This window comes from Triticum dicoccoides, chromosome 2B, assembly GCF_002162155.2.
Source record: "Triticum dicoccoides isolate Atlit2015 ecotype Zavitan chromosome 2B, WEW_v2.0, whole genome shotgun sequence".
NCBI lineage: Eukaryota > Viridiplantae > Streptophyta > Magnoliopsida > Poales > Poaceae > Triticum > Triticum dicoccoides.
Window position 1 is genome coordinate 12462246 of NC_041383.1, and position 18952 is coordinate 12481197.

At 43.5% G+C, this 18952-nt stretch overlaps 1 pseudogene; it reads right to left on the bottom strand.

Moving 5' to 3' along the window:
• Nucleotides 1–9786: 9786 nt before the first annotated feature.
• Nucleotides 9787–18952, bottom strand: part of LOC119360212 — a 66778-nt pseudogene continuing 57612 nt past the window's right edge.

Here is an 18952-nt window from a genome sequence, read left to right on the forward strand (position 1 = left end):
GAACATTACTAAGTCTAAGTACTCAACTACGGGAATTTCACAAATGGATAGGCAAGTGAAAGTGTCTGCTCACCCAACTAGGAGGATTGTACATAGAGAATCCGCCTTCCGGGTTGACACGGAGGAATTCTTCCTCTTCCCCCTTGTACAAAGCGGATAAGATTCTCGTTAAAGTGGCGGCCGAATCTGGCCCCTTGCGACCGCACCGGGTGGCGTCATCCTCCCCGTTGAAATCCCGCATGGGGTGGCCTCTGTATTGAAGCGGTTGCACCCCTCGCGTAATGCATACGGCCATGACCTTAATCATGGTCAGTCCGGAGTGAGCCAACAACCTTATCCGGCTCATCAGGTATAGGACGTCCCTGTCAGCTTCCCTCTGAGGGTTCCGTGGGCGCCAACTCAGGCGCTTCTTCAACGGGGCATTATTGAACTCGGGGAGTCCGATCCGTACAGGGTCCGGCAGGGGGACATCATCTATATAAAACCACTCCGTGGGCCAGTCTTCGGACGCCCTCCTTGGGGTGCCGGATAGATATCCGGTCCCGGCGATGCGCCATAGTTCGGCTCCGCCCACCTGATAAATAGACCCCTCCTGAGAACGGGGCACAAGGTAAAACAACCTCTTCTACAACGCGAAATGGGCCTCAACACCCAAGAACAGCTCGCAGAGGGCCACGAAGCCCGCGATGTGCAAAATGGAGGGCTTCGCCAAGCACTGCGAGAGATGAGGAGGGAGAGGGGTAGGGCTGCACCTTGGAGAGAATAACTCCTATGTTGGGCAGCCCCTAGACCTCAACTATATATAGGGGAGAGGGAGGGGGCTGCGCCCCCTCTAGGGTTCCCACCCCAAGGGGTGCGGCAGCCCCTAGATCCCATCTAAGGTGGCGGCCAAAGGGGGAGAGGGGGAGACTTGCCCCCCAAACAAGGTGGAGGCACCTCCCTCCCCTAGGATTTTCAACACTAGGCGCCTTGGGCCCTGGTGGGGGGGGAGCACCAGCCCACCTGGGGCTGGTCCCCTCCCACACTTGGCCCATGCAGCCCTCTAGGGCCGGTGGCCCCACCTGGTGGACCCCCGGGACCCTCCCGATGGTCCCGGTACATTACCGATAGCACCCGAAACTTTTCTGGTGACCAAAACAAGACTTCCCATATATAAATCTTTACCTCCGGACCATTCCGGAACTCCTCGTGACGTCCGAGATCTCATCCAGGACTCCGAACAACATTCGGTAACCACATACAAACTTCCTTTATAACCCTAGCGTCATCGAACCTTAAGTGTGTAGACCCTACGGGTTCGGGAACCATGCAGACATGACCGAGACAACTCTCCGACCAATAACCAACAGCGGGATCTGGATACCCATGTTGTCTCCCACATGTTCCACGATGATCTCATCGGATGAACCACGATGTCAAGGATTCAATCAATCCCATATACAATTCCCTTTGTCTACCGGTATAGTACTTGCCCGAGATTCGATCGTCGGTATGCCGATACCTTGTTCAATCTTGTTACTGGCAAGTCTCTTTACTTGTTCCGTAACACATCATCCCGTGATCAACTCCTTGATCACATTGTGCACATTATGATGATGTCCTACCGAGTGGGCCCAGAGATACCTCTCCATCACACGGAGTGACAAATCCCAGTTTCGATTCGTGCCAACCCAACAGACACTTTCGAAGATACCCGTAGTGCACCTTTATAGCCACCCAGTTACGTTGTGACGTTTGGTACACCCAGAGCAGTCCTACGGTATCCGGGAGTTGCACAATCTCATGGTCTAAGGAAATGATACTTGACATTAGAAAAGCTTTAGCAAACGAACTACACGATCTTGTGCTATGCTTAGGATTGGGTCTTTTCCATCACATCATTCTCCTAATGATGTGATCCCATTATCAATGACATCCAATGTCCATGGTCAGGAAACCATGACCATCTGTTGATCAACGAGCTAGTCAACTAGAGGCTCACTAGGGACATGTTGTGGTCTATGTATTCACACATGTATTGCGGTTTCCGGTCAATACAATTATAGCATGAATAATAGACAATTATCATGAACAAGGACATACAATAATAACCATTTTATTATTGCCTCTAGGGCATATTTCCAACAGTAAGCTACTGCACCAAATTTGTCAATGATCTTGTATGGCCCAAAAAACTTGAAGGAGAGCTTATGGTTGGCCCGGCGAGCAATTGATGACTGAACATAGGGTTGAAGTTTGAGGAATACCATGTCACCCACCTCAAAAACACGCTCAGATCTGTGTTTATCTGCCTGACTTTTCATTCTCTATTGAGCTCTGTGTAAGTGCTGGGTAACTGAATCCAAAACAACTTGTCTCTCCAATAGCCACTGTTGTATATCAGGAGCAGCAACAGTATCACCAGCAGGAATTCCAAAATATCTGGGGGTGTGCCCATATAGGATTTCAAAGGGAGTCTTACCCACTACAGAGTGCCAATTGGTGTTGTACTAGAACTCACACATTGCAAGCCACTTGCTCCACTGTTTTGGGTGTGCACTGATGAAACTTCTGAGATAGCACTCAACCTGTTGATTTACTCTCTCTGTTTGGCCATCTGTAGCAGGATGATAAGAAGTACTCATGTTTAGGTGTGTGCCAGTTCTTTTTACTAGAGTCTGCCAAAAGGTAATAGTGAAAATAGGATCTCTATCAGACACTATGTATTCTGGCATTCCATGTAGTTTGTACACATTATCCAGAAATACTTCAGCAACTTTGGTAGCAGTGAAAGGATGCTTTAATTGAATGAAGTGGCCATATTTAGTGAACTTATCAATAACCAGAAAGATGCGGTCAAATTGTCCTGATACTGGCAATCCAGATATAAAATCCATGGTGACATACTCCCAGGCCTTCTTGGGAACTGGCAGAGGTCACAACAACCCTGGATAGTTGATCCTTTCTGGTTTATGTTGTTGACAAATGAGGCAGGATTGCACCCTTTCCTTAATGAAGTTTTTCATCCCTGACCATCTAAAAAGAGTGTGTATCCTGTGGTATGTGACAGGAAATCCTGAATGACCACCTACTAGACTGTCATGAAAGGCAGCAAGAATTTGTCATGTAACTCTTGTTTATTACCTATCGATATAGCTCCTTTGTATCTGATTATTCCTTGGTTTAAGTTGTGATTGGGTTTGGCAGAGGGATCAATAGCTAACTATTGCAGAAGTTCAGTAGTAGTCTTGTCTGCACTATAGCTGTCAATAACTTCAGTCAGCCAAACAGGTTGCATTTTAGAAATTGAGAACAGTTGATGATCTGGTGGTCTTCTGGATAGGGCGTCAGCTGCAGAATTCTCAATGCCATTTTTATACACAATTTGATAATCCAGTCCCATCAACTTAGTGAGTGCTTTCTGTTGCCAAACAGTATGCAATTTCTGATTCTGCAAATGAATCAAACTTTTCTGATCAGTTCTGATAACAAAATGCCGCATCTAGAGATAAGGTCTCCACTGCTGTACTGCTAACAAGATAGCCATATATTCCTTCTCATATACTGACAAGCCTCTGTTCTTAGGCCCTAGAGCCTTACTGACATAACTAAAGGATGGCCTTCCTGCATTAACACAGCTCCAATTCCCTTGTCACAGGCATCAATTTCAATGACAAAAGGTTTATCAAACAGAGGTAGGGCTAAAACAGGTGCCTCAATTAACTTCTTCTTCAAGACAGAAAAGGCTTCTTCAGTAACAGGAGACCACACAAATGGCACCCCCTTCTTCAGGAGCTCAGTCAGGGGTTTACTGATTATGCCATAGTGTTGGATAAATTTTCAGTAATATCCACTGAGACCCAAAAACCCTCTCACTTCCTTGACATTTGTAGGAGTAGGCCAGTTCTGGACAGTAGAAATTTTTGAAGCATCAGTTGACACTCCTGCAGCACTGATAGTATGCCCCAAGTAATCAATTTATTGCTGAGCAAAAGCACACTTAGATAATTTAACTTTCCACTTATCAACTCTAAGTAGAGCTAGTACCTCTATAACATGAGCAAGGTGCTCCTTGTAAGTTTTACTGAATATCAGGATGTCATCAAAGAAACAGAGTGTGTTCTTTTTGTTAACAGGTTTTAAGGTAGTGTTCAGAGAGCTACAGAATGTGCTAGGCCCTCCACTCAAACCAAAGGCTAGAACAGTAAACTCGTAGTGACCAATGTGAGTAGAGAACGCAGTTTTGTACTCTTCACCAAGTGCCAATCTGATTTGATGGTATCCAGCTCTTAGATCCAGTTTAGTAAACCTAGCAGAACCAAACAGTTCATCCAGCAATTCATCGATCACGGGAACTGGGAATTTGCGAGTGACAGTGATGGCATTCAACATTCTATAATCCACTACCATCCTCCATTCTCCCCCTTTTTTCTTAACAAGCAATACTGGCGAAGAAAATGGACTTTTGCTGACTCTTATCAATCCAGCTGCAAACAGTTCATTGATTTGTCTTTCCAACTCATCTTGCAACTGAGGAACAATTCTGTAAGGTCGTGAAGTGACAGGTCTTGCTCCTGGAATTAAAGGGATATGCTGATCACTCTTCCTTCTAGGAGGTAATTCTGTTGGAGCTGCAAACACATCTGCAAATTCATCAATGAGCTGTTGTATTTCTTCAGGGACTGTAACAGCTTCTGATTGCTGAACAGCTGAGATGAAGACACACGCAAAAGTGTATTCACATGCATGAATTCCTTGTAAAGTGACCACTCTTCCCTCATAACTGAAGCACATCCATTGCTCCACCCAGACAATCTTCATAGGAATGTGTTGAGCCAACCAGTCTAACCCGAGAATACCATCATAAGTATTGAGTGGCAGCAGTATGAGGTTAGATGTAAACTGTATCTCGTTGCTGGTCCAGCTTCAATCGTTAATGCTATGTTCACAGGTGGTAACAGCCCCACCTGCCACTGTTACATTAACTGGAGTAATGGAAACAACTCCTGTCAGTGATACAAACTTGATGTCTAGGAATGAATGAGTGCTTCCTGAATCCACTAAGAAGTTTAGTTCATGTCCCTGGATAACCACCCTTAACTGGAAAACATGAGCTTCAGATTCTCTGCCCATAGCAGCTGCAGAGAGCCTAATGGAATGCACTGAAGATGAAGTTGGGGAAGGAGGTTCAGAATCAATGGTTTCAGAATCTTCCACAGAGCTGCCTTGTAGTTTCTCAATCATCTGTTGAACAAAATGCAATTGCACAGTAGAATTGCAAACATGATCTCTGGACCATTTTTCTCCACAGACAAAACAAAGGCCCTTAGACCTCCTGTACTCTCGTAGCGCTGACCATTTATCTTCAGTACGGTGAGGTTTGACACTTTTAGTTCCCCTTCGTTCTTCCGTAACTTTAACCTAAGGTAAGGTAGCTGCAGAAGCAACTGAGGATGCTCGTTTAGTTGAGTAGCTGTTGATCGATGTGATACCTTCTCCTAACTCTTCATGCAACAGAGCAAGCTCATAAGCAGCATCTAGATCTTTGGGTTTCTGTAGAGCTACAACAATTCTAACACCTGGTTTCAAACCATCGAGGAATCTGGTGGTATAGTGCAGAGCGTTTGGTGAATCCTCATATGCTGTCAACTGATCATAAAGCTCCCAAAACGCTCTACATAATCCTCCACTTTACTAGTTTGGGCAATGCGGAACAACTTGCGCAGGAGAGTTTGGTGTTGATTACGGCCGAACCTGCTTTGGAATGCCGAACAGAATTCAAGCCAACTGCAGTTTGGCATTCGACGTTGAATAGACTCCAGCCACCGCGCTGCGGCACCTTCAAATTGAGCGGTGGCCAAGGAAATCCACCTCTATGCAGGTACACTCCATAGCCTGAACTGATCTTAACAGCGCTTCTGCCAGAGTCGCGGATTGGTGCCGTCGAATCGAGGCATCTCCATATGCAGAGAAAACAGGACGCCTCAGCAGTATCTGGAACAGAGAACTCGCGAGATGCAAAAATTTTGGGCGAAGGATTTGAATCACGTGCACCTCTTGTCGGAGGGGGCGCACAGATGTTATGCGCCTTGCCGCGGTGGTCGCCTTCAATTCCTGGACCGTCGCCTACGGCGCTCCCTCGTGTTTGGACACCGATGCGCGACGAAGAACTCCCGGTCAGTTTGGGTCCCTGATCTGCGGGCTCGAGCTTGTTGACATCGGCTCTCACCTGCTCGAGGTCAAGGGCGATTTCGTCGCGGATGGCGTCAGTTCGTGCCGACATGAGACCGTCGAGCGCCGAATTGTTGGCTTACAGCAACTTGTTCATAGACTTGAGCAGAGATTCGCCTTCCACCTTGAGCTTCTGGTCCAAATCGACGGAGATCTCATGAAGAAGTAGATCGAACATGGTGCGGCTCTCGTCGCTCAGCTCCTCCATGGCTTGGCATCGTCGGCGGACGCCGAATCTGGTGTAGTGGCGATGCAGGGGAAGACCAAGGACGAAAGGCTCTGATACCAACTGTGAGGATCTCAAATTAGGCTCACGCGATCTAGACGAGGTTGGGGAACAAACGAACTAGGTATTTGAATTTCAGAAGCAATCCACCCAACCACCCACACTTATGTAGCATTACAATACCGGCCGAAGCCGACTGGTCCATCGCCACCCCAAAGGAGAAACCTAGCAACGGCTATAAGTACTGTTACACCTGAGTTAACGGGCCCAGTTTGGGCTAGCAAGCCACTGGGGAGTCTTCTTGGGCCTAGTCGACTTGGGCCGCGGTTCTGGCGCTGTAGCCATCTTGCCGTTGTCGACACCAGCTCCAGTGCTTCGATCTTCAGTACCGTCGAGGGTTGACAGTGGGGTGCTGACATGCCACACTAACACTGCTCTTCTATGTGACAGACTTGTTTCATTTTAGTGAAGATGGAACAGGGCAGAGAGAGCCTGTTGATCTAAACACAAAGACTAACAAGTTTCAACGTAAGGCAGCAGATCATAGCAAATTCCAAGTACCTTTGCTTCTGAAATGGAGTCCTATGGTCCGCTGATATTCAGATAGTATTGGATTATCGAAAACTTACTGAAGCACCGCGGCGTGAGCGGCCCAGCTTGTCATGCTCACGCCCGTGGCTGTGTTGAGCCCACATTAGCATAGCAGCCCTGCCCCAGTGAGCTCCGGCTCAGCCGCGGCGCACCCCGGTGCAGACGTGCTCCATCTCCAATGTGCACGAACTCCAGCCCAGACGACACGAGCTCGGTTCCTAGCGGGCACGAGGTTCACCCGCCTCCTCTGCTCACGCCGTCACCACCGCGAGGCAACTTCTTCTCTGCCCATGTCATTTCTGCGATAGAGAGATGAGAGAGGACAGAGGAGTGGGTCGCTGCGCAGGTGGGACCAAGCCGGGTGCCCGGGTGTGTCCGGTCATCCTCATATCGCCCCTATATTTGGTGCCGGTTTGAGGGGTGCCGGTCGGTCCGGACATTTAAGGAGCAAATGAGGGGTCCATTGAGTCATCTTTTTTTATCAAGGCATTGACTGGGCGGTCGTAGATATTTTTTCGGGCAAATCAGAGAGCTTTATTCAACAAAAGTGTTCCCCGGGCAATCAGCAAGAAGGCTGGTTACCAAGAAATTAGGGGTCTCCTCGAGCCAACAATCGGTCACATTCAGTGTGCATGCACGTTTTGCACATAGATGTGCCGGTAAGTTTGCTGACCTAAATACATGTTGAATCTCAAAAACAGAAAATCACAACTAAGCTCTCCTATTTCATCTAGAATAGGAGCCACAACCGAACGTGAGTTGTGGCGTGTATGCCAGAGTTGCACTAACTCCTGACAGTCAGTCTCCATTATCACATGCGATAGGCCTCGAAGTTTTGCAAAAAGCGTTCCTTCTCGCATTGATAGGGCTTCCATTATGAGAGGATCGGATATGTCACCGAAAGGCTTGCACCAAGCACCCAAGAGCGCGGATATGGACCGGGCTATACCACCCGCCCCTCCTTGACCTGCTACCACATTGAGTGCTCCATCACATGAAATCTTGATGATACCTGGTTCCGGCGGCGTCCAACCATGACCTGGTAGCACAACAGCTTCGTTGCGGGGTAGCTCCAGCAACGCTAGGGCCTCCCGTGTAGATCTCATCGCTGCCACTGGGTCTCTACCTTCCTCACCATGTTTGATCCGGTTGCGAGAATGCCAGATCGTCCACATGATGGTAATGATTTTAGGGCGATCCGCATCAATGATCCGATCACCACACAGTATGTCTCTGGCCCACGAGCTTGGGTGCAGTTGAAGGAGTCTGATACCAAACCAAGCACAAGCTTCACTCCAGAAACGTCGTGCATGGGAGCATTGTATTAATGCATGCATGAGATCATTCTCTCTTGCCATGCACACTTGACAAGTGTCAAGAACTGAAATATGGCGGTGCTTGAGGGTACATTCATCAGGTAGAATCCCCCTCAATACCCTCCACCAAAACACCCGTACCTTTGGGATCACTTTGAGTTTCCACAAGGCTGTCCACATCTGTTTGTCATCCGTTGAAGCACCTGTAGCCGTCCCTTCTTCTAGAGCTAAACGCTCGTTCTGAGTCACTAGAGCATGGTACGCTGACTTAACAGTGTAGTTGCCTGATTGTTCAAAGGCCCAAGCAAATAAATCCTGTCCTCCTCCCCTCCGAATTGGTATATTGAGAATAGCATCTGCATCCGGGGCGATAAAAGTTGTCCTTATGATAACCTGTTTCCATGACCAGTTCTCGGTGTCAATAAGATCCGAGACTTTCTGTATATTAGTGTTGGGAGGTCTGAATAACAGTTTCATGGAAATGGTTCCAGGAATCCACTTGTCCGTCTAGGCATCGATAGAGCTCCCATCTCCTACTCTCTTTACAAGCCCCGCCTGTAAAGCTGTCCTGCGAGCAATGATGGCTCGCCAAGTAGCAGAAGCTGATTTGGGAACCGTGGCTTTCAAAAATTCTGTGTCGAGAAAATAACGACCTTTCATTACTCTTGCGCACAAAGAATTAGGGTTTGTCATGAACCGCCACCCATGCTTCCCGAGTAGCGCAATGTTAAACTGTTGGGGATCACGAAACCCCATGCCTCCTTGACACTTTTGTGTAGATGCTCTAACGCTGAGAGCAGGAGCTGAATGCTAGGCCCCACAGAAATACTCCGTACTTCCAAAAACATGCACAGATGCTACGGTGTGCTTGATTGCTATTATTTGCAGCATGAACAATGCAAAAAATAGCAGCTACATTTCTTATATTTCACAGTTGTCCAAAAATAATTAGAGAAAATGGTATTTCAGTACGGATGACAGTCACAAGTTACAATAACAATCGACTCTACTTGCATCATTTCAAGTTGTTCGAGAACCATAAACAATTCATGAGTTTGGAGTGTTGGATTGGTGCGTTTCAAATCATCGGTTGAGACAAGAAATGAAGACTAGACAATTAATCAGCCATAGTGCCCGGCTGATCACCCTGCCAAAGGAATTTCCAAAACTTCTAGCCCACACAGTGTTCTTAATTGCTTAATATACTTACAGCAGGAACAAGAACAAAATAACATTGAAATTGCACACTACAACCTCCATCCCAAATTACTTGTCTTAAATTAGTCTAGATATGGATGTATCTAACACTAAAACGCGTCTAGATACATCCATAGTATGTATACTTCAGTAAAGAGAGCAGTCACCACTTTGCATCACTTCAAATCATGTTGACAGAAGAAATTGAAGACTCGGCAGCTAGTCAACTGCTCCCATATAAATATTCTAACATCGCTTGTTCCTGGCGAGCAAACGCTGTGGTCTTTGAATCTCACAGTGAAACATGTAATTGTAGTGAGGCTCCAGGTGAGATGTCGATGCATGGACCTTGAATTTTCCTCGAGCCTCATGCTTCCAAGGAAAAGGTCATGTACGCTAATAATTTCGCGATCTTCGGCTTCAGTTTCAGCAGAACATGTTCGGTAGTCACCAAAAATCACTAACCATTCAGACAAAGTTTTCTTTGCTCTCCTGACATATACTGGCTCCGCCATCGGCTAAGGGTCAGCGAAACTCTCCCATACACTTTGATTTTTATCTGGATAAAATTCCTCTGGGTTGCAAGGGCAATGCTCCAGAAACGGTGGTCAAATTTTGCTTTCAATAGTCCACTGAAGATGGTCGCAGTCATGAAGCACCCATTCGCTAGCCTGGCCATTTCCATGGCCATTGTTTTGAGCTTCGGGTAGTCCTCCGCGCTCGTGCTCCCAAACGTACGCACCTTGAAGAAGTACCAGTATGCTTCTTGAGTAAAGAACTGTAATCTGAGGGGTTCTGTGGTTCCAAAGTTTGTGATCTTGTCGGACCGGCTCATGATTATGATCTTACTGTCGTTTCCGATGCAGCTTCTTGCAGCTCAATACAACATTTTCCATTCAGAATAGTCGATGTCCAGAAATAGCTCAATGATGATCAGTGTCCTTCCACCGCCGATGCCATGGTTTTGATGCTTGATTCTACCACCATCTCTTAGGGTGTCTACACTTGCATCTTTTAGGTCATCCCCACTGAAACACAAAATCTGAAAGAAGTGGTTGCCCACCCTTTCATCATCACACACATGCTCGACTAGGCTACTCTTTCCAACTTTCCCAGGACCGATGATCGGCAGGACAACATGATGACCAACATCACCGGGAGCAGTCTCCGCTTGCAACAGGAAGTTCATAATATGTTCCATCTCTATCTGGCATCCGAACATGCACTTGTTCAGCAGCAGATACATGTTGTACGGTTGGCGGGTCAAACGCGGGCATCCATTTAGAAACATGATGAACTCACCCACATCTTCAATGGTTTTCCTTATGCTGCCAAGAACTTGCTCCAGCAGCTCAGCTCGTGCTGCACCTTCACTATTGCCACTGCAGAAACATACACGCTTTGCAGGGTTGAATATACATGTTGCAAAAGAGTAGTTGACTTCATGATCTTTTGCCCTGCCTTCTCCAGGGGCTCGGCAACTGATGATGTCGAGGGTGTAATATCCTCTGTACATCTCCTTTTTCAGTATGCTAAGTTGCTGCAGCATGGCCTGGCTTGTGATGAACCGGTCATCTACCTCCTCAACGACAACATGAAGCCGCAGTAGGAGCCGTTTGCAGAATAAGCTATGATAAATTCTCTATAGTGTGGTAAATTTTCAGAATTTTTTGAGTTAAATAAGTATGATTCCTCTTGCATTCTTTACAGACTGTTCTGTTTAGACAGATTGTTGTTATGTTTGCATTGTTTGCATATATATGTTTGCCTGTTTAATGATTCTATTTGAGGATGGGAGTGTTAAATATGCAGAGGGATTTAGTAGGCAATATCAAATAATAATTTTAGTGATTTTATACAGTAGAGAATGATAAAGTTCTGCATGGATTTATACTAACTTATCTCACGAGTTTTTGTGGAGTTTTGTGTGGATGAAGTTCTAAAATTCCAGTGAACTATGATATGAAAGGAATTAAGGAGACACAAAATCTCAAGCTTGGAGATGCCCAAGGCATCCCTAATTAATATTTCAAGAATTCTCAAGCATCTAAGCTTGGGGCATCCCACCTTTATTCATCAACAATCATCAGTTAGCCTCGGTTGAGCCTAAGTTTTTGCTTCTTCACATGATATGTGATATCCTTGCAGTGTCATTTTATTAGGTTTTGCTAGCTGTTTGAATAAAGTACTTAAGATCTAAATTTTCATTATGAGAGAGAGTCTTCACATAGTTACATAATTATTCGACTACTCAATGATCTTCACTTATATTCTTTTGGGAGTAGTTTGTCATTTACTCACGTGCTTCACTTATATCCTTTGAGTAAATGGTTGAATGAATTGAATATCATAAATCTAAAATTATATATGCTTCATATGCTTATACCATGGGGAGTAATGACTTCACATATAAGAAGTAGAGGTGGTAAATTTATTAAAAGTTAGCAAACATAGTATTGGTCACTTGAACAATTCATGAAAGAATATTGAAGAAAAAGATATTTCACATATAAATATACTATCTTGGACATCTTCTATGATTGTGAGCCCCATTAATTATTTTCAAACTTGAGCAAATTAGTTGAAGTTGGACAAAGAAGACAACATAATGAGTTATGCTTGGGTATATTTGTATAGAAGTTATATTGTTATGGATCCTCCACATGTGGTTCTTGCTATTTAGAATCCTTTGCTAGCCAAAATTTCTGTACTAAGCGGGAATACTGCTTGTGCATCCAAAATCCTTGAACCAAGTTTCTTCCATGAGTGTCCATCATATCTACCTATATGCGGTATTTACCTGCCGTTCCAAGTAAACTTGCATGTGCCAAACTCTAAACCTTCAAATAATAATCTGTTTTGTATGCCCAAATCGCTCATGTAGCGACTAGAGGTTGTCAGTATCTTCCATGCTAGGTGGGTTATTCTCACGATGAGTGAACTCCGCTCATCATTCACGAGAGAGTGGCTGGTAATTGGGATGCCCAGTCCTATGATCAAAAGATCAAAAATGAAATCGCAAATAATTAAACAAAACTCCTCCAGGATTGTTGATAGTTGGACGGTACCCGTTGTATCGGACCAGCCATCGAATGTGCTTGTTGGTGGTGGGTCAGTAAAAACTTTACCATTATGTTTAGGAACCTCCTATAATTTATCTAGTATGGAAGATATTGGCAACTCTTGGTTGTTATGTTGACAATGAAAGCATACCTCTCAAAATTATTTTCATCTCTGTTTTGAAAAGCTTCGAGCTCTGGCACCTCTGCAAATCCCTGCTTCCCTTTGCGAAGGGCCTATATTTTACTTTTAGGCAAGACTCAGTACTATTTCTTCTCATTCCAACCTACTCTTTAGTTTGCAAGCATCATGTGATGGAGAAAGATCTAAGCATATATGGCCATTTAAATATATTTGATCATGAATTATTATTGTTGACAATTATCTATATGATAAGTAAGTTGGGAGGAGAAACATTAAGCCCCTATCTTTCTCTGTGTTTGATGCATGCTATTTGTTCTAAAAATATGCTTTGAGTGGTAGCAATCATGGAAGACTATATGATAGTTGAGTATGTGGGATTTGCTAACACTAGTAGAAAAGGGGGCATTGGTCCATGCCGGGTCAGCCCATTAGTCCCGGTTCAGTCCAGAACCGGGACCAATGGTGGCATTGGACCCGGTTAGTGAGCCCCGGGGGCCGGCCGGGCCACGTGGGCCATTGGTCCCAGTTCGTCTGGACCTTTTGGTCCCGGTTGGTGGGACGAACCGGGACCAATGGGCCTCGCTCCTGGCCCACCACCATTGGTCCCGGTTGGTGGGACGAACCGGGACCAAAGGCAGCCCATTAGTCCCGGTTCGTGCCACCAACCAGGACTAAAGGGATGGTCCTCGTTGCGGTCAGAGTTTAGTCCCACCTCGCCAACCGAAGGGCGCTCACACCCGTTTATAAGCCCCTCCCCCTCTGCCTTGTTGAGCTAATCTCAAAGTGAAAATAGATGCCCTTATATAGGGAATTTGACCTAAATTCATATTGAATTTCTCTGAAGTTAGTAGAAATTTATTATGATATTAGGTTGAATTTTCTCTATAAGCGCATCTATGCTCATTTTTTTAGTAAAGTTAATCACAACTATTTTTTCTTCTATTTATTTCTGAGTAGTTTTTTATATAGTTTTTTCTTTTCTACTATATTTATTTTTTTCTATTTATTTCTGAGTTGTAATAAGTCATTAAAAATAAAAAAGAGGCGCAATGCTCGTTAATTAGCTTCAAGCCTTTCGGAATAGTGTAAACTGCACTGCACATAGCTCTGTGCAGTCTACCCTATTTCTCAAGGCTTAAAGCTAAGCAACGTGCAGGTTAGCATTGAGCCTCTTCTGCATCGTCTCTGCACTCGGGGCTTATAAACCGCTGCGAGTGCCTCTCGCTTGGCGAGGTGGGACTAAAAAACAGCTGCAGAAAGAATCAACTAAAAAACTCTTTCACCGGTTCATGCCACGAACCGGTACTAAAAGGTGCTCGTGGGGAACCAGCCTTAAAACTTGTACCAAATAAAATGCCTTTGTAACAGCCTTAGAATTGGTACTGAAGGAATCGACTAAAATGCTTTTATAAACCTCTAGTATTATTAAAACTAAAATTATATAGAATTTTGTTACAAACTTTAATAGCAAAAAGAATTATCATAAAAGAAAATAAATAAGTAATTAGAATTCTGTTCAAAACATTAAAAGCAAAAAGAATTATCATAAAAGAAAATAAATAAGTAACTAGAGTTCTGTTCAAAACATTAAAAGCAAAAAGAATTATCATAAAAGAAAATAAATAAGTAATTAGAATTCTGTTCAAAACATTAAAAGCAAAAATAATTGTCATAAAAGAAAATAAATAAGTACTTAGAATTTTTTACAAACTTTAATAGCAAAAAGAATTATCATAAAAGAAAATAAATAAGTAATTAGAATTCTGTCCAAAACATTAAAAACAAAAAGAATTAATATAAAATAACATAAATAAGTAATTAGAATTTTTTTTAAAACTTTAATAGCAAAAAGAATTATCATAAAAGAATATAAATAAGTAATTAGACGGGTGCATTGGTACGGGTTGGTGAAAACTAATTATTCAAATTTGGAAACTAATGGGGTAACACAAGATTATAATTAATCTGAGCTAAAAGAAAAAAAAGAATAAAAGAAAAAATCAAAAGAAAATAAATAATTCAAAGCAAAGAATGAAATAAAAAAAATAAAAAAAGTGCCACCTAAAGGGCTACCACGGCCTGAATACGACTAGAAACCCAACAATGGGCCAGGATTCAGGCCCGCAATAGGCCCAATAGCCCCACAGGCACATATAGTTCGTTTAGGCCCGTAAGCCTACATTTGAGAGGAGCTCGAGAGGGCAGCGGGACTGGGGCTTATAAACCACTCTCGAGCTCCCTCAGCTAGCGAGGTGAGACTAAACTTCCGTGCCGCGACGCGGGCAGCATAGGGCCTTTAGTCCCGGTTGGTGGCACCAACCGGGACTAAAGTGGTGCATTGGTCCAGGTTCGTGGCACCAACCGGTACCAATGCCCCCCCCCCCCTTAGTCCCGGTTGGTGGCTCCAACCGGGACTAAAGGGGTGCATTAGTCCCGGTTTGTGCCATGAACCGGGACCAATGCCTTTGCTATATAAATAGCACTTAGGAAAATTTCAGAACCGCCCATCCCCACTTCAATCTCTTATCCTGCTCTCCCCCGACGGCGGCGAATCCATCCCCGGCCCGCGCCGCCCCACCCGCCCTGATTCCGTCTCCGCGCTGCCCCGGCCCGCGCCGCCCCGACTCCGTCACCGCCCCGCCCGCCCCGCGCCGCACCTCGCCGTCGCCGTAGCCGTCGCCGTGAGCAACTAATTTAATTTGATGTTAGTAGTAGTTAATTCAGATGTGTAGTTAATTTTGTTAGATTTTTTTTTGATTTTTTTGTAGTTCATAGATTTTTTTTGTTAGATGTGCAGTAATTTAGATGTGTAGTTCATAGATTTTTCTGTTAGATTTTTTTTCATCTTGTGTAATTAATTTGTTCATATAATTGTGTTAGACTTTTTTCTCTTAATAGATTTTTTTGGTGATATTATTGTTGAATATGCATGTTTGTATGTTCATATATATGCAAAGATCGAATATGTCAAATTTTTATGATTTTTTTCTTTTCATAGAATTTGTATGATTTTTTTCTGTTGTAATTTTGTTCATAGAATTTTAATGATTTTTTTGTTCATAGTATTTTCTTTGTCAACTTATTGTGTATGTATAGGAAAATTGTGAATGATATAAGTCATTTATGAATATGTTCATATTTAGAATAGAGGAAAAATGAAAAAAAAAGAAGAGAAAGTGTTTAATATAATTAGTTAGAAAAATAATAGAACTATAGTTAAACTAGTTTATTTTTAGTAAGTACTACTTTATTTTATTTATAGTAAGTGCTTCATATATAGTTGAACTAGCTAGTTGATTTAATAAACTACTTTATTTTACTATATATAGAAGTAGTTTGTTTTTAGTAACTACTACTTTATTTATTTATAGTAAGTGCTTAGTAGTTGAACTAGTTGATTTAATTAATAAAACTACTTTATTTAACTATATATAGAAGTAGTTTCCGCGTCGACGTCGGCGATGCCTATCCCGCATCCTCATCGTCGTCGACTCGGCGGTGGAGGCCTGCTTGATCAGGGCCATGTTCGGGACTGGGCTCCGCCGGGCTGGTATTCGGAGGTGCTACCTTCCGGGGGACGTAGGTTGGTGAGGAGGCAACCCGTTGTTGACCCGATCCTTGTTTGGTGGTGGTCGCGTGGGGCAGTGATGGTGCCGAGGCTTCCGGACACCGCGGAGGTGGTACGTCACCGTGTCAGCGAGGAGGACGAGCACGTCCGTCGCTACATGGCTGCATTGGAGGGCAGGTTCGACAATACCTGGCAGATTCTTCAGGGATCTCACTGGAGCTATGATCCTGTGATGGTTCCTTATCTTAGGGTGTCCACCGCCCGCGACGATACCCGTCGGGTGCTACGGTTCTAGCTGTATTAATTAGCGATGATATATGTATGATAGTATTCGAGGAGTATTCGACGATGTACGGACACAAGAGATGATGTACTTTTGGTTATAATTGAATGCATGCTAATTTGAATACTACCTTATTTTACGATTTGGTTTTGCTTATTGAATGCTCATATTGGAAAAGTACTCCTACTTTGAATGCTAAAATTGAAGAGCACTCTATGCAGAAATCTAGGAGCCCCCTCCATCATCCACGCCGTCGTGGGGTAGCTCCTTCGTTCCCGTGTGCTAGACAATTTGTTGTAATAATGCACTCGGGAATGAAAGGAGGAGCTACGTACCGTCACCGATAGTCAACCCGTGATTAATAATAATGATCTAATTTAGGTTTTTTAGTACATATATTTAATATTTGAATTATGTACTTAGGCCGGAAATGTCGTACTCGGATGACGAAAACCGCCCGGGGGGAGTGCGACTGGTGCCACAACGGCTGAGGTATGTGCGACAGGTTCATTGAGCTGGACGAAGATCGTCGCTTCAGCATTAAGCTCGAGGAGACCTTCGATGTTCATATGGTACACAACGACGACAATAGTTTTTTTCGTAATTAAGCACGACTTCAACTATTTTAATGTGTATTTTTCATCTTTTCCAATTCGACTAGCTTATCCCATGCTATGCAAGACGCTATGTCTTGGAGAGGATGGGTTTTGAAGACCATGAAAGTTTTGAAACCAAAAGAATTAGCCTAAGTACCCATCATGGTGTGGATTTTCAAGTAAAGCTGTACAATGCTCAGAGTGTAACCCATTTTGGTTGCAAAAATTGGGAAGCACTTTGCAAGATGTATGGTTTTGATGAGGGTATGCTTGTCACCATGGATCTTGGTGATCCTACAATCCAGCAAGACAATATGGGCATTTGGGTCCTTGTGGATACACCTCCAATTATTCCCCCATGTGAGCTTAACATAGTTATTAAGTAATTTATATTGTTTATTTCAAAATAGTTGATAGCTTGTTTCCATTGACAACTTATTTTCATTCTTCAAAGAATGTGTGGAAAATGGTAGACAAAACCCACTATACCGATGGCTCCGAATTAACTTATAAGGAGAAAAATCATCTGATCGCATTTTGTACTGATCTTGAGAATTACAATGTCTACAATCGAACTCCTCAACATTATGGTCAATACGTGCCACTAGTGCACGTGTTGAACTACGGTAACTACCATGGAGATACCCTGGTAAGATTTGTTACTATTACGACATCCCTGCATCTTTTTAAATACTTCTAAAACTAGTACATCATTCACTAGTAGAAAAGGGGCCAATGGTCCAGGCCGGTCCAGCCATTAGTCCCGGTTCAATCCAGAACCGGGACCAATGGGAGCATTGGACCCGGTTCGTGAGCCCCAGGGGCCGGCCGGGCCACGTGGGCCATTGGTCCCGGTTCGTCTGGACCTATTGGTCCTGGTTGGTGGGACGAACCGGGACCAATGGCCCTCGCTCCTGGCCCACCACCATTGGTCCCGGTTGGTGGCCCGAACCGGGACCGAAGGACGACCATTAGTCCCGGTCCATTCCACCAACCGGGACTAAAGGGTTGGTCCTCGTTGCGGCCAAAGTTTAGTCCCACCTCGCCAACCGGAGGGGAATCAGACCGGTTTATAAGCCCCTCCCTCTCTGCCGTATTGAGCTTCTCTAAAAATGAAAATAGATGCCCTTATATAGGGAATTTAGGCTAAATTCATATGAATTTCCCTTGAAATTTGTTATGAATTTAATTTGAATTTCCTCTATAAGCGCATCTATGCTCATTTCTGAGTAGCTTTTTATATAGTTTTTTTCTTTTCTGCTATATTTATTTTTTTATTTTTATTTCTGAGTTGTAATAAGTCATTAAAAATAAGCATCTATGCTCATTTTTTAGTAAAATTAATCATAACTATTTTTTCTTCTATTTATTCTTGAATTGTAATAAGTCATTAAAAATAAGCATCTATGCTCATATTTTAGTAAAGTTAATCATAACTATTTTTTCTTCTTTTTATTTCTGAGTTGTAATAAGTCATTAAAAATAAGCATCTCTGCTCCTTTTTTAGTACAGTTAATCACAACTATTTTTTTGCTTCAATTCATTTCTGAGTATCTTTTTTATAGTTTTTTTTCTTTTCTGCTATATTTTTTTTCTTTTTATTTCTGAGTTGTAATAAGTCATTAAAAATAAGCATCTATGCTCCTTTTTTAGTACAGTTAATCAGAACTATTTTTTGCTTCAATTCATTTCTGAGTAATTTTCTATATAGTTTTTTTTCTTTTCAGCTATATTTATTTTTTTCTTTTTATTTCTCAGTTG